The sequence below is a fragment of the Castor canadensis genome, chromosome 14, assembly GCF_047511655.1.
Source record: "Castor canadensis chromosome 14, mCasCan1.hap1v2, whole genome shotgun sequence".
In the NCBI taxonomy this organism is placed as follows: domain Eukaryota; kingdom Metazoa; phylum Chordata; class Mammalia; order Rodentia; family Castoridae; genus Castor; species Castor canadensis.
Genome location: NC_133399.1, coordinates 1,291,598 through 1,304,334, shown reverse-complemented (window position 1 = coordinate 1,304,334; position 12,737 = coordinate 1,291,598). Strand labels below are relative to the sequence as shown.

At 47.7% G+C, this 12,737-nt stretch overlaps 1 protein-coding gene across 6 annotated transcripts in view; it reads right to left on the bottom strand.

Moving 5' to 3' along the window:
- The window catches only part of Gatad2a (GATA zinc finger domain containing 2A), an 86,841-nt gene extending 74,104 nt beyond the window's left edge, over positions 1-12,737 (bottom strand). For all 6 annotated transcript variants that reach the window (XM_074053644.1, XM_074053642.1, XM_074053650.1 and 3 more), the window contains exon 1: positions 12,590-12,737. The gene's annotated coding sequence lies outside the window, so the exon portion shown is untranslated. The remainder of the gene's footprint in view (positions 1-12,589) is intronic.

The window sequence follows — 12,737 nt, the reverse complement described above, 5'->3', positions numbered from 1 at the left end:
AAAAAAAAAAGCAGCCAGTGGAGTGGCTCAACGTGAAAGCCCCAAGTTCAAACCCCAGCACTGCAATCAATCAATACATAAGGGCTGAGGGTATATATTAACTTGGTGGTAGAGCACTTGCCTAGCATTTGAGAGGTCCTGGGTTGGATCCCCAATACCACAAAAATAAATAAAAAATAAAAATTAGTCCAAAAAGTAGTGGCTCATACCATTCCAGCTACTCAAGGAGGATCACAGTTCCAGGCCAGCCCCAGCATAAAGTTAGCTAAACCCCATCTCAACAAAACAAGCCTGACCTGCTGGTACACACCTGTCCTCTCAGCTACATAGGAGGCATAGATATAAGAATCCCAGTCTGATACTGGCCCCAGGCAAAAAGCTAGACTCCGTTTGAAAAACAATCTAAAGCAAAAAGGGCTAGAAGTATGGCTCAGATGATGAAGCACTTTGCAAGGCCCTGAGTTCAACCCCATACTGCCAGAAAACAAACAAAAAAGTCAGGCGCTGGTGGCTTACACCTGTAATTCTAGCTACTCAGGAGGCAGATATCAGGAGGATTGCAGTTCAAAGCCAGCCCAGGTAAATAGTTCGAGACCCTGTCTCAAAAAACCCATCACAAAAAAGGGCTGGTGGAATGGCTTAAGTGAAGGCCCTGAGTTCAAGCCCTAGTACTAAAAAAAAAAAAAAAAAAGGAGGGGGGTGTCTGATGGAGTGCCTCAAGGGTTAAGCCCTCAGTTCAAACCCCAGTACCTCCAAAACAAAACAAAACAAAAACCCTAGGCCTGGCGGAGTGGCTCAAGTGCTAGGTAGAATGCCTGCCCAGGCACTGCCATAGCCAGATGCCAGTACCTCATGCATGTAGTCCAAGCTATGCTGGAGGCAGACATCAGGAGGATCGAGGTTCGAGGCCAGCCTGGGCAAAGAGTTTATGAGAACTTATCTCAAAAATACCCAACACAAATGCCTAGCAAGTGTGAATTCCTGAATTCAAATCTCAATACCAAAAAAAAAAAAAAAAAAAAAAAAAAAAAACCCTCCATATGATATTCCCAGCTCTGGGGTAGTAGAGGCAGGGCAAGAGGATCGTGAGTTCCAGGCTGCCCAGAGCAAGATCCTATCACACAGGCTCTCAAAACACAAAATGCACCCTCAAATTCATGAGCAGACCTACTTCTGTGGGCTTTCACCAGATTTGAGATGATGAAACTCAAACAGCAATGCCAGGCTCCCACTTGTTTTCTGAGAAGCTCTCTGAAGAATATACAGGTTGTTCATTCAAACGTGTACGAGGGCTGGGAATGAGGTTTCCAGGCTGGAGCACTTGCCTAGTTTGCACCAGGCCTGGGTTTGATCCCTGCTATGGCATAATAAAAAGTATTCCAAGTTTATTTTTTTAATTGCCCTTATGAAAAAGAGCACTGGCTGCCTTCCATACTTTACACTTTTAACATGCTAAAGTCTAAAACTGCTTTCACTGAATGACACTGACAAACGAATTGACAACGTGACCACAATCTCTGAGGGAAGCTGCTTCAAAGTTACTTATTTCAGCCCAAAGTCATGCTCACAAGGTGGGATCACAAGACAATTGGTTGGGAAAGGAAAGGAAAAGATTAATTTCCATGTGAATCTGATTTCCTTAGTACTTTGATAGTTTTGAAACTTTTTCAAGGACCAGAAAATAGCTACAGAGACTCTTACGGCAGTGCTTGATGAAAAGCACAATACTTCCAATGTATGACCACTGCTACAAGTGTCATTTTTCAAGCAGAACATTCTCACCCTAAATGAGGGAGTTTGTGGAAGACGGACAGTATCCTTGTCAACAGTGTCCTTGTCTCTGAGGCGGGGGATGTCTTGCCCAGCACTCTCAAGGACCAAGTTCTAGCCTCAGCACAGAAAAAAAGTAAAGAAAAAAGCTCCCAGAAACCGGGCCCTCTGGACATGGGCCACTGTCACCGTGCATTGCCCTGGCTCTGAATGCTGTCTGGAACCACAATTCCTTACACGTGGGGTTCAGGCAACGTGGGGCTCAAGGCAACGTGGGGTTCGGGCCCTCTCTACGATTAGGCACATTTCTCCAGAGTGAGGCCCTCTGTGGTCCCAGTGGTGTCTATGGTCTGCAGGACTCTGAGCACAAACACTGCCCTAAAGGGTTAAGCACAAACTGCTCTCAAGTCTGGCTGTGAACCGGAAGTGCATCTCCCACTGTCTTCACCACCTGTGTCACTAGTTGGCAAGAAATATCCCTTTTGTGTGTACATGTGATTTACAAAAACATTCCCACCTAATTAAGATCAACATTAGGCCTTTCCATGAATTAAGGAATGAAAAGAAGAAAAACAAGGAAACTAGTGGAAAAGAAGAAAGACTTCCTCCAAGTCATGAGTCCAGAGAGATGAGCCTATCACACCTGCCAGACAGAATGAGTGACAGTCACACTGTCCTGGATCTGCTAACAAACATCCTTGCTTTAGAGTCGGAAGAAAACATGTTTTTCAAACTTGGCATCCAGTTCACACCCCACTTCCTGGTTGTTAAATGGCAAGTATTCCAATTTGCCAGTATTCTAAAGGGAAGAGGAAAATACCCCTCCCAGATGTTTTTCTGCTGGGATGGGGAGCCTCAGTTCATCCTCCCCTCTGAGGCTTGGTAACAACCATGCCTCACGCATGCATAACCAGGCCCACACCTGACCACCTCCGGTGGGGAGAGTATGTCAAAAATCAACCTTCAATAGCCACACACCTGGAATCTCAGCACTGGGGGACTGAGGCAGGAGAATCACAAATTCAAGGCCAGTCTGGGCTACATAGAGACTTTGTCCCTGCCATCCCCCCCCCCACACACAAAAAAGGCAACATTCAATAGAGATACTTTGAGAGATGAGATATAAAGCCTGAAGCTTGAAAATGAAATGAAGGTTTAAAAATTATTCTTGATGGGTTAAGAATTCTAGAACAGACTTTTGTTTTGTATTTGTTTTTTGGCAGTACTGGAGTTTGAACTAAGGGCTTCAGACTTGCTAGTGGTGCTCTACCACCAGAGGTACACCTCCAGCCCTTTCTGCTCTGGTTATTTTGGAGATAGGGTCTCGCTTTTTGCCCAGGCCAGCCTGAATGGCAACCCTCCTTTTTTAAGCTTGCTACTGTAGCTAGGATGACAGGCACACACACCACCACACCCAGCTTTTTCCATTGAGATGTGGTCTCCTGAACTTTTTGGCCTTGGCTGGCCTGGAACCTCAATCCTCCAGAGCTCAGCCTCCCAAGTAGCTAGGATTACACACATGAGTCACTGTGGCCAGCCCTCACCAGCTTAAATGATAGCAATTTTCAAAGAAAAAAATCTCAGACGCAGCCCCCAGATCTGTTCTCTGTAAATGTTATTACAAAGAGAGTTGAGATGGTCTGTTCCACTGGCAGTTGTTGGTTTCTTGAAAATGCTTGAGAACCCAATTCAGACCTGAGGGCCTGGCTTGAGTATAGAGCGCCTGCCTAGCAAGCATGCTGCCCTGAGTTCAAACTCTGTACCAAAAAACAAAGACAGAGAGCCAAATTTAATCAATTTCATTGGAGTTCACTCCTAGATCAATTATGGCAGATTTATAAGACTTTCTACCTTTCAAAGGAACTTTGCGCTTTCGTTGCCTTCATGTTCCATTCCAACTCTGACTTTTAGCAGAGAATAACCTCTTTAGGTCAAGATAACCTCACCTGGCCGTTTTCCACCTCCAGATCACTGCTATGCCCATGCTGATCCTCTCCCTGGAAAACTAGTTGCCTAACAAGTAGCTCCTCCCCATCGTCCCTCCTTCTTCCATCCAGCTGCAGCACTGCACTTTCTGGTTCATGCACCTGTCTTCTTGGAAGCCTATGAGCTCCTGTGCCCGCCAGGTGACTGACCCTCAGCAAGGTGAGTGAGCATCTGCACTGCCCTTGGAGGGGAGGTGTCTGCTGTGCCTACTACAGCCACATGGAGTCTAGCTGTGAGCACCCATATGCAAGTCCACAGGCCAAGTCCACTAAGGTGACACTGCTGCAATGAGCTAAGGAAGCCAGCACATCATCAGCACTCAGATTTGCCCAGCCTGCACCCCCCCATGGACTGGCCCTCAGTAGGTCAAGCCTGGGTACCACCCTCAAGAGGGACAGCCAGCTGTGACACAATTCTGTAACAACTACCTTTACTGGGCAGCAACAACAATCTGGTCACTTGCTGTATGTCTACCAGGGCCACATCCCCAGTAACAAAACAGGATTAAAAAGTCTAGGCCATTTTCCTGAGGTCACAGGCCAGCAAGGGGTAGAACCCAGACTCAAAGCCAAGGTTTTCTGACTGTCACGTTTCTACTGCACACAAGGGCTCCCATAGTCCTTTCACAAGGCAGAGAGGTAACTCACCGCGAAGCACTCTTGGAGAGCACACTTTGGTAAAGCCCCTATCCACTGTCTGCTCTGCTAGTTATACACACACCTCCAGGGCAACTAGGGTGCAGATCCTTCCTGCAGGCAACAGGAAGCCATCCTGGAGGCCATCCTGCAGTAAAGGCCTCTGAACTTTGTGGGCACCTTTGCTGAGCCCTCAGAACTGCCAAGTCCAGGTCCACAGTTGACTCCCTACTCTGACAAAGCAGTTTGCCAAGGAAAAATGGAGAACCTGAACTTATTTTCTATGCTCAAATTGGACCCAAGAGCTCAGCCTGGAAAGGGTTCTCTGGGAGAGGGAACAGGAAGTGAAGAGGGAGCAAGCATCCACTTCCCAAGGGCAGCTGGAGCCCAGAGGTGGGAGCCTGGTCACATGCATGGTTGCATTAGTTATCCACACCCACTTCCGGCCGGGCCTGCCTCTCCACCTCCGGAGTCAGTACTAGGGTGGAGAAAAAAAAAAAAGGTAGACAACCAGAAATTCTCCTTCTAACACCCTCCCTCTGTCCTCCATATGCTAAATGAGAAGCCAACCTGCCTTCTGGCTCCAGCCCTCATGGACACCCTACAGAAAGGAAAAGCACCTGTCAAGTAATTGACCATGTGGGTTGACATCAAACCTCACACTTCCAGCCTCCCCCCAATATAGGAAAGTCAAAATATCACCTTCCCAGTCCCAGGGTAAGAGAGAACACTAGGGCAGGGGGGCCCTGTGCACTGAGAACCTACCAGTGCAGGGCAAGGCAGTCACTATTAGAAATGTCACTTTTCCTATGCGATAACAGCAGCCATGCACTCTCTTCGTCTGATTTTTTTTTTTTTTTTAAATAAGATTTCAAGCAAGTAGGAGTCCTGGAGTCCTAGCTACTTGGGGGGCTCAGGTAGGACTGCTGGAGGCCAGGAGTCAAGACACCAGGCAGGGCAACACAGCAAGACCATGTATCCCAAAAATAAAAAAAAGGGACGGGCTTTTAAAGCTGTTTATCTCTGTGTAATATGCACTGCCATGAAGAAATGCCACAGGACTCCAAAAACACACACCACTGACTTCAAGAAAAGCAAAGCTGAAAACACTCCCCCCTACTGTGACCATCCCAGGCTCTCTCTTGTTTCTCCAAGTTTACAGCCATAGTCAGCGTGGATCAGCTATTGCCAACAGCAGACAAGCAACGAGGAAAGCTTCGCCTGCAGCTTGTGCTCCTTTTAGAGGGAAACAGAAGCTTGGCAGAAATTGGAGGTAGCAAGGTTTCACTTCTTGGCCTCCCAGAACTCCAGCCCAAGCTCCCAACAAGACATCGTGCAGCACGGCCACTGTAGCAATTCTGCTCACTCCAGACCCACAGCATTCATTCGTCCATGAATTATTTGCTGGCAGAGGAAGTTGAATCAGCCAGGGAATTAAATGCTTTCAGATTTTCAATCCAATTTAAGCTACTTTTGTTTGTTAGACAGGGTCTCCCTATGTAGCCCAGGTTGGCCTTGCACTCAAAATTCTCCTGCCTCAGCCTGCCCAGCACTGGGATTAAGTTACACATTAGGGACTGGGAGGGTGGCTCAATTGGTAGAGCCCCTGCCTAGCCAGCATGAGGCCCTGAGTTCAAACACTAGTACTGCCAAAAAAAAACAGCGTACTTTTTTTTAAAAGAAAGTTTCAGCTGGGCACTGGTGGCTCACACCTGTAATGCTAGCTATTCAGGAGACAAAATCAGAAGGATCATGGTTGGAAGCCAGCCCAGGCAAATCGTTTGAGAGACCCTATCTGGAAAATACCCATTACAAAAAAAGTGCTGGTAGAGTGGCTCAAGGTGTAGGACAAATTCAAACTCCAGTACCACCAAAAAAAAAAGAAAAAGTTTCAGGCTTTATTTTTTTTTCTTTGGAATAACTGGGATTTGAACTTAAGGCTTTGTGCTTATAAGGTAAGTGCTTTACAGCTTCAGTCATGCCTCAAGTAAGATATATTTTCTAAAAAACACATTTGCAGGGTCCTAGGTTCAATCCCCAGCCAGCACCACAAAAAAGTAATTAATAAAATTTAAAACGGGACTAGACACATAGCTCAGGGGTAGAGCACTTACCTAGGGTGCTTGAGGCCCTGGGTTCCATCCCTAGCATCTCAAAAAATAATCAGTAAATAAATAATTTTAAAAGCCACCTTAGCTGGGTGCCAGTGGCTCACGCCTGTAATCCTAGCTACTCAGGAGGCAGAGATCAGGATTATGGTTCCAAACCAGCCCAAGCAAGTAGCTTAAGAGATCCTATCTCAAAAATACCCATCACAAACAGGGCTAGTGGAGTGGCTCAAGGTGAAGGCCCAGTACCACAATAAATAAATAAATAAATAAATAAAGCCACCTTTTTTGTTCAGGCACAGATGGCTCACACCTGTAATCCTAACTACTTGCCAGGCTACGATCAAGAGGATTGAGATTCCAGGCCAGTCCAGGCAAATAGTTTGAAAGACCCCATCTCCAAAATAACCAAAGCAAAACACAGACTCGAGGTGTGGCTCAAGCAGTAGAACACCTGCTTTGCAAGCAAGAAGCCCTAAATTCAAACCCCCGTCCCACCAAAAGAAAAAAACATCCCATTTGATGACTGCACAGAAAAACCTTCCATAGGGCGCTCTCTCTACTCCCCGCCCTCCTTTCTTATTTTTGGTGACACTGGGGTTTGAACTCAGGATTTCATGCTTGCTCCACCAGTCCTTTTGTTTTTGTTTTGTTTTGTTTTGAGAGAGGGTCTTATTATGTAGCCCAGGCTGGCCTCAAACTCCAGCTCCTCCTGCCTTGGCCTCCAAAGTGCTAGGATCACAGGTATGTGTCACCATGCCACATTTAAAATCTGGTTAACAAGAATAAACTCCCATTCAGACAACACACCAGCATAAACAAAGGCAGTCAGGCTGCACAGAGGGTAAAGCCAAACTTAATACTGGAAATTAAAAATAGCACTGTCCATTCATTTGGATGGAGCTGCTCCATACAGAAGTTACTTCCCAAAGAGGTCAGCTCATCGTAGCGATCCCACAGGGACTGAATGGCCCAGCCGTCTCCAGCAGGAAGGAAACCCTGACTTCCCCAGCTACTTCAGTTATAGAAATCAACAGTCTAACGTCCAGTGCTCGACACCAGCCAGGGTTTGGACCCCAGTGCCTTTTAGAGCTGCCCACCAATGGATAACCACGTTACATTACACCTAGATCAATATAATTTCTAGCTATCCAAGGTTTTTTATTGCTTTAAGGATCCTTCAATTAAAAAAAACAGTTTGAAAAATTTCCTGTTAGATAAAGAGACATTGGCAGTGGCGCCACCATCCACCAAAGTGAAGTCTGTGGCACATGAGAGACATGAGAGCCACGGCATAATTTCAAAGGGGAGAGTCAGCCTTGAAAGTCATTTACCTTATTTTTTTATATTTCAAAAATAATAAACTTTGCTCTTTCTCAATAATGGAATAATTGTCCTTAAAAGACTTGAAAGAGGCTCAAGAGGTAGAGCACCTGCCCAGCAAGTGAGGCTCTGAATTCAAACCCCAGTACTGCCAAAAATGAAAAAGAAAACTCAAAGAAATTTAAGATTGATGGATATTTCTTTATTTTAATACCAAAGTCACTGTGTGGGGAGGGGAAAATGAGAGAGAGACAGAGAGAAAGAGAATGGAGGAGGGGGGTCTTTTTTTCAAACTTGGGAGCAGTTCACCAGGCACCAGTTCAGATTTTCCCCCATTATTTCTCCCTGCATCTTATCCACAGAGACACAGTGCCATCTGCCCCCCACTCCAGTTAAGTGAAAAAAGCTGGGCCCAACTCACCAGCTCTTGATTCTAGGGCTATCACTAATTACTAAGAATCCTCTAAAAAAACCTTTTTTTTGGAGGGGATGACCCAAACGAGGGTAAAATATATGTATATATGGAAATGTCACAAGGAAAGCACAGCATAACTAGTGTAACTATCATAACTAGTAAGAACGGTAAAGAGTTTTCCCAACCCCTGCTCCCACACTCCACTCCCCAGAAGCTGAGGTAGCATCTGCGGCTCTCTGGACCCCGGCCCTGGGAGTCGAGGTGAATTCTGATCTACTCTGGGCACGAAGCCACACATTGGCACTCTCAATGTGCCATTATTGTGTGGCGTCAAATGCCTCTGTACGCCACTTTCTCAGTCTTTTGTCCCCAGATCTGATCGTTACCTTGAAAGGAAACGGTTCACCTTTCGAGGTCCTGAAGTGTGGGCTGACATTCACCAGGCAACTGCGCCAATGGCTCCCACCAGCTGCCTCAAAATGCAGCTAGGATCCTGCACATTTTTGTTCACCAACTTTTTTCTTCCCACAACCCTTCAAGTTCATTATAATCTACTTTGCCTCCGGCCTAATTGGAGCAATACACCTCCCTACTTGCCCTTACCTCACAAATGATCCTTACTTGACAAGGGTGGATGCCAAGCCCAGGCAAACACAAAGTGAATACATCTAGCATCCAGCATGGGGACACAGCAATGGGTTTTCCAAGAGACAGCCAAAGTTTCCTTCGCTTTGGGGCTATTCAGCCTTAGCACTTCCTGGTCTGGGAAGTCCAGGCCAGGGCCCTTGTTTCAGGAGCACCATAACCAACCTTTATGGCACACCAACCTTGTGCCAGGAGCGGTGCTGGCCACCCCCAGCTCGCTATCTCAGATGCATTCACTCACTCGTCTGTGAAGCACCTCTAGCAGCAGTCATGATGATGTGTTGCCTCAAGGATGTAGTCATGCCACTCTGTGCCATAATCCGACCAAGGCCAACAAGTAGGGAGGACCAGAATCTATCTCATCTCACTCTGCACCATACAGAAAGGTGGTGCGACAAATAGGAAAAGGGAAACCCTGAAGTTGGGGGTTCTAAGGATAAGTGTCAGAAAAACCTCTCCCTTAGTGGACTAGGATGGAAGCCTCCAGAAAGCGGGAAATACCCTTGCTATGGTTTGGGTAAAGCTTGAGTGTCCCCACAAGTCTCCATGTGTTGAAATTTAATCCCCACGTGATGGATAAAGATAGTGGGAATTTAATCTATGATGTTCACAAGTAGGGCCTTTGGGATGTGATCAGAATTAGAAAAGGTCACTAGGGTGGAACCCCTGCCATTGAACCCTGGTGGCCTTATAAAAGAAGGAAAGAGACCAGACATACACACATACACATGGCATGCTCCCTGTCTCTTGCCATGTGACACCCTGTGCCACCTCAGGTCTCTGCCAGCAAGAAGGCCATCACAAGATGGGAACCCTGGCACTTCTAAAATGAGCCAAAATAAACCTTTTTTTAAAAAAATAAAATAGCCTGCCTCAGGTATCTCCTTACAGTAACCAAAAAAAGAAAAAAAGAAAAGAAAACCGGGCTAATACAATCCTTCTGACTTCAAAGTCACCGGTTCCCTTTTTAGCCCTCCACCCTGCTGGTTTCGCTTCAGTAAATAAATAAATATGTGCAGAGGCATCTCTGCTCTCATCCCAGGGCGCCCTGAGCCCCAAGCACCCCACCTTTGCTTTCAGTCAGGGCAGAAGAGCCACAGGTCTGCGGCAGCTCCTGCCTGGACTTGACTACCCAACCAGTGGAGGGTCCAGGAACCTCTCCAAGCGCTTCTCCACAGAAGAAAATAGCTCGAGTTGAAACTTGTGTCCACACGGTCCACCGACAGATTTAGAAGTCAAATTATAGCCTCGGCAGGAGCCTTCACAAAGGACTCAAATTAAGCAAGGCCCAGATGGCAAGGAAGAGCAGTGATACAGCCTGAAGTCAAACTGTAAGTCCAAGTGAGATCCCAGCAAAGTCCCAACAAAGTCAGAAGGAAGACCTGCTGGATGCAGCAGACAGGAGCTCAGCCTGCTCCAGAGGGCAACAGGCACTCCCCAGGACCTGTACAGGGACCTGAGTGGCTGGAGTTACTCAGATTTCAAATTGAGTTCGTTCCTGTCCCCTGGACCATCTCTCAATGCCAGCATTCATCTGCTAGGGCTCCCGAGAGCTCTGCTTTTGGCAAAGCAGATAAAATTAGCTACTGAAGTGAACTTGGAATTCAGGGTGGGCCATTAAGAAAGTACATCAAAGGCAGGGGTCGTGGCTTCATAGCCTACCTCACAAGGGCAAGGCCCTGAATTCAAACCCCAGTGCTGTCAAAAATAAATAAAATAAAATAAAAATTCTACCTCACTTGCTATAAGGAAAAAAAAATTTTATATAGGAGAGTTGCAAAAACCACATAAAAACTTCCTTTGGGCCAGGATGAAGTCACCTAAAATTTAGAGAAATGTAGTCAAATCCTCAGTTCCTTGCCTTGCCTCCCTTCCCCCCCTCTCTGGATCTAAGGTGACCCATTTTCTGCTTCTTGCCCTGCCCTTCAAACCAGGACCCACAACCTGGGGCTCCTCTATTGATGAAGGGGTGAACCAGAGGGCCCAGGGGGAGAAAATGCAGCAGGAAGCCCAAACAGGGCCATTTCTTCTCCTTTTTGGGGGAGGGGAAGGTGAGTTACACTACCCAGGAGGAGGACTGAGGGATAGGACAGGAAGTGGGTGGGTCCCTCGGCTTGACACTGCGATAATGGGGAGGCAATGTGTGCCCTGTCCCTCTTGCCTCCAAGATGGCCTCTGGTGGCTCCATGGCTGGAAAATGACCAAGAAGCTCTCCTACCAATAGCCCTTACTCCCCAAATCTAACAGGTCATACAAGGACACAAGAAAGCAGCATTTTTAGGCCAGGTGTGGTGGCATATGTCTGTAATCCCAGCACTGGGAAAGCTGAGAAAAGAGGATCGTGAGTTCCAGGCCAGCCTGGGTTGCACAGGGTGACCCTGTCTCAAAAATAAATCAATTAGTAAGTTAAGTAGTAGCCAGGTGCCCATGACTTACACCTGTCATCCTAGCTACTCAAGAGGCAGAGATCAGGAGGATCACGGTTCGAAGCCAGCCCAGGCAAATAGTTCACAAGACCCTATCACAAAAACCCAAAATGCCAGGTATTGAGGGGGTAGGGGGGAGAGGGAGGGGGCGGAGGGGGTGGTCAGGGAGGGGGTGGAGGCAGGGGGGAGAAATGACCCAAGCCTTGTATGCACATATGAATAATAAAACAATAATAATAATTAAAAAAAAACGATAAAACAAGCAAAAAAAACCAAAACAAAAACCCAACACAAAACAGGGCTGGTGGAGTGGATCAAGTGGCAAGTGTAAGGCCCTGAGTTCAAACCCCAGCACTGCAAAAATAAATAAATAAAAATAAGTTAACTAGTTACTTAATTTAAATTTTAAAAATTAAATTTAAAATAAAAGAGGGCTTTTGTTGCCTCTATAGTTGCCTCCACAACTATAAAATCTTCCAGGTCCCTGAAAACTGAGCTCAAAGCCCAGAGACACCCCCCACCCCCCTGCAAAGTCTGGCAAGAACTTTAAAGGGGAGGGGGGGCACCCCCGGTCTCTCCCTCCACCATAGCGAGAAATGAGTGTCACAAATAGAAACAGGAGAACCCTGGAGTAGGGGACCCCCAAAAACAAATTGAAGAGTTTGTCCCTTAGGGAATCACGAGGGAATTCTCAAAAAAAAAAACAAAGGGGGTAGTGAACCCCTCAAAACACAGGAGGAGCCCCCAAAGAAGTGAAGGGATGTTTTGTCTCCCATCAGGAAAAAGGATCCCTTGCTAAAAGTGGGGGTACGCCTGGAAGAGAGGAACATCTCCAACAACAAAGGGGGACCCTAGGCGGAAGGCAGGGACCCCCCTCCCTGAAAATGGCAGCACCCCTCGACTAGCTAAGAGACTCCCAAGAAAGAAGATTTTTTTAGAGCTCAGTTTGGGGGGGGTCCCTCATTAAGGTAGGGGTCGCATCAGATTGGGGACACGGGGAAAGTGGGGTGGGGGAAGGGCGCTTCGGAGGAGTTGGGGAAACTTGGAAGTCGCTCCAAGAAGTGGGGAGCGGGGGGACCCGTGGGAAAAGTGGGACAAGAGCTCACGAGACGCAAAGGGTCCCCCAAGAAGCGGGAGAGGGGGGGACCCAGAAAGGCGAGGGTCGCAGACGCGGGGTCCCCTCGCAGAAGCGGAAGCCCCGGGGGGGGCAGCCCCGGCCACCGGAAGCCCGGGACCCCCACGAGCTCCCCCCTCCCGCCCCCCCCCCCAACCCGCACTCACCGAAGTTGCGCGGCGCCCCGGCTGCGGGCGGCTGGGCCCCGGGACGGCTCCTTCAGGTGGCGCCGTGCGGCGGTCGACGGCGACAGGACGACGGACGAGCGAGCGAGCGAGCGAGCGACCGACCGACTGCGCGCGAGCGGCGCGGGAC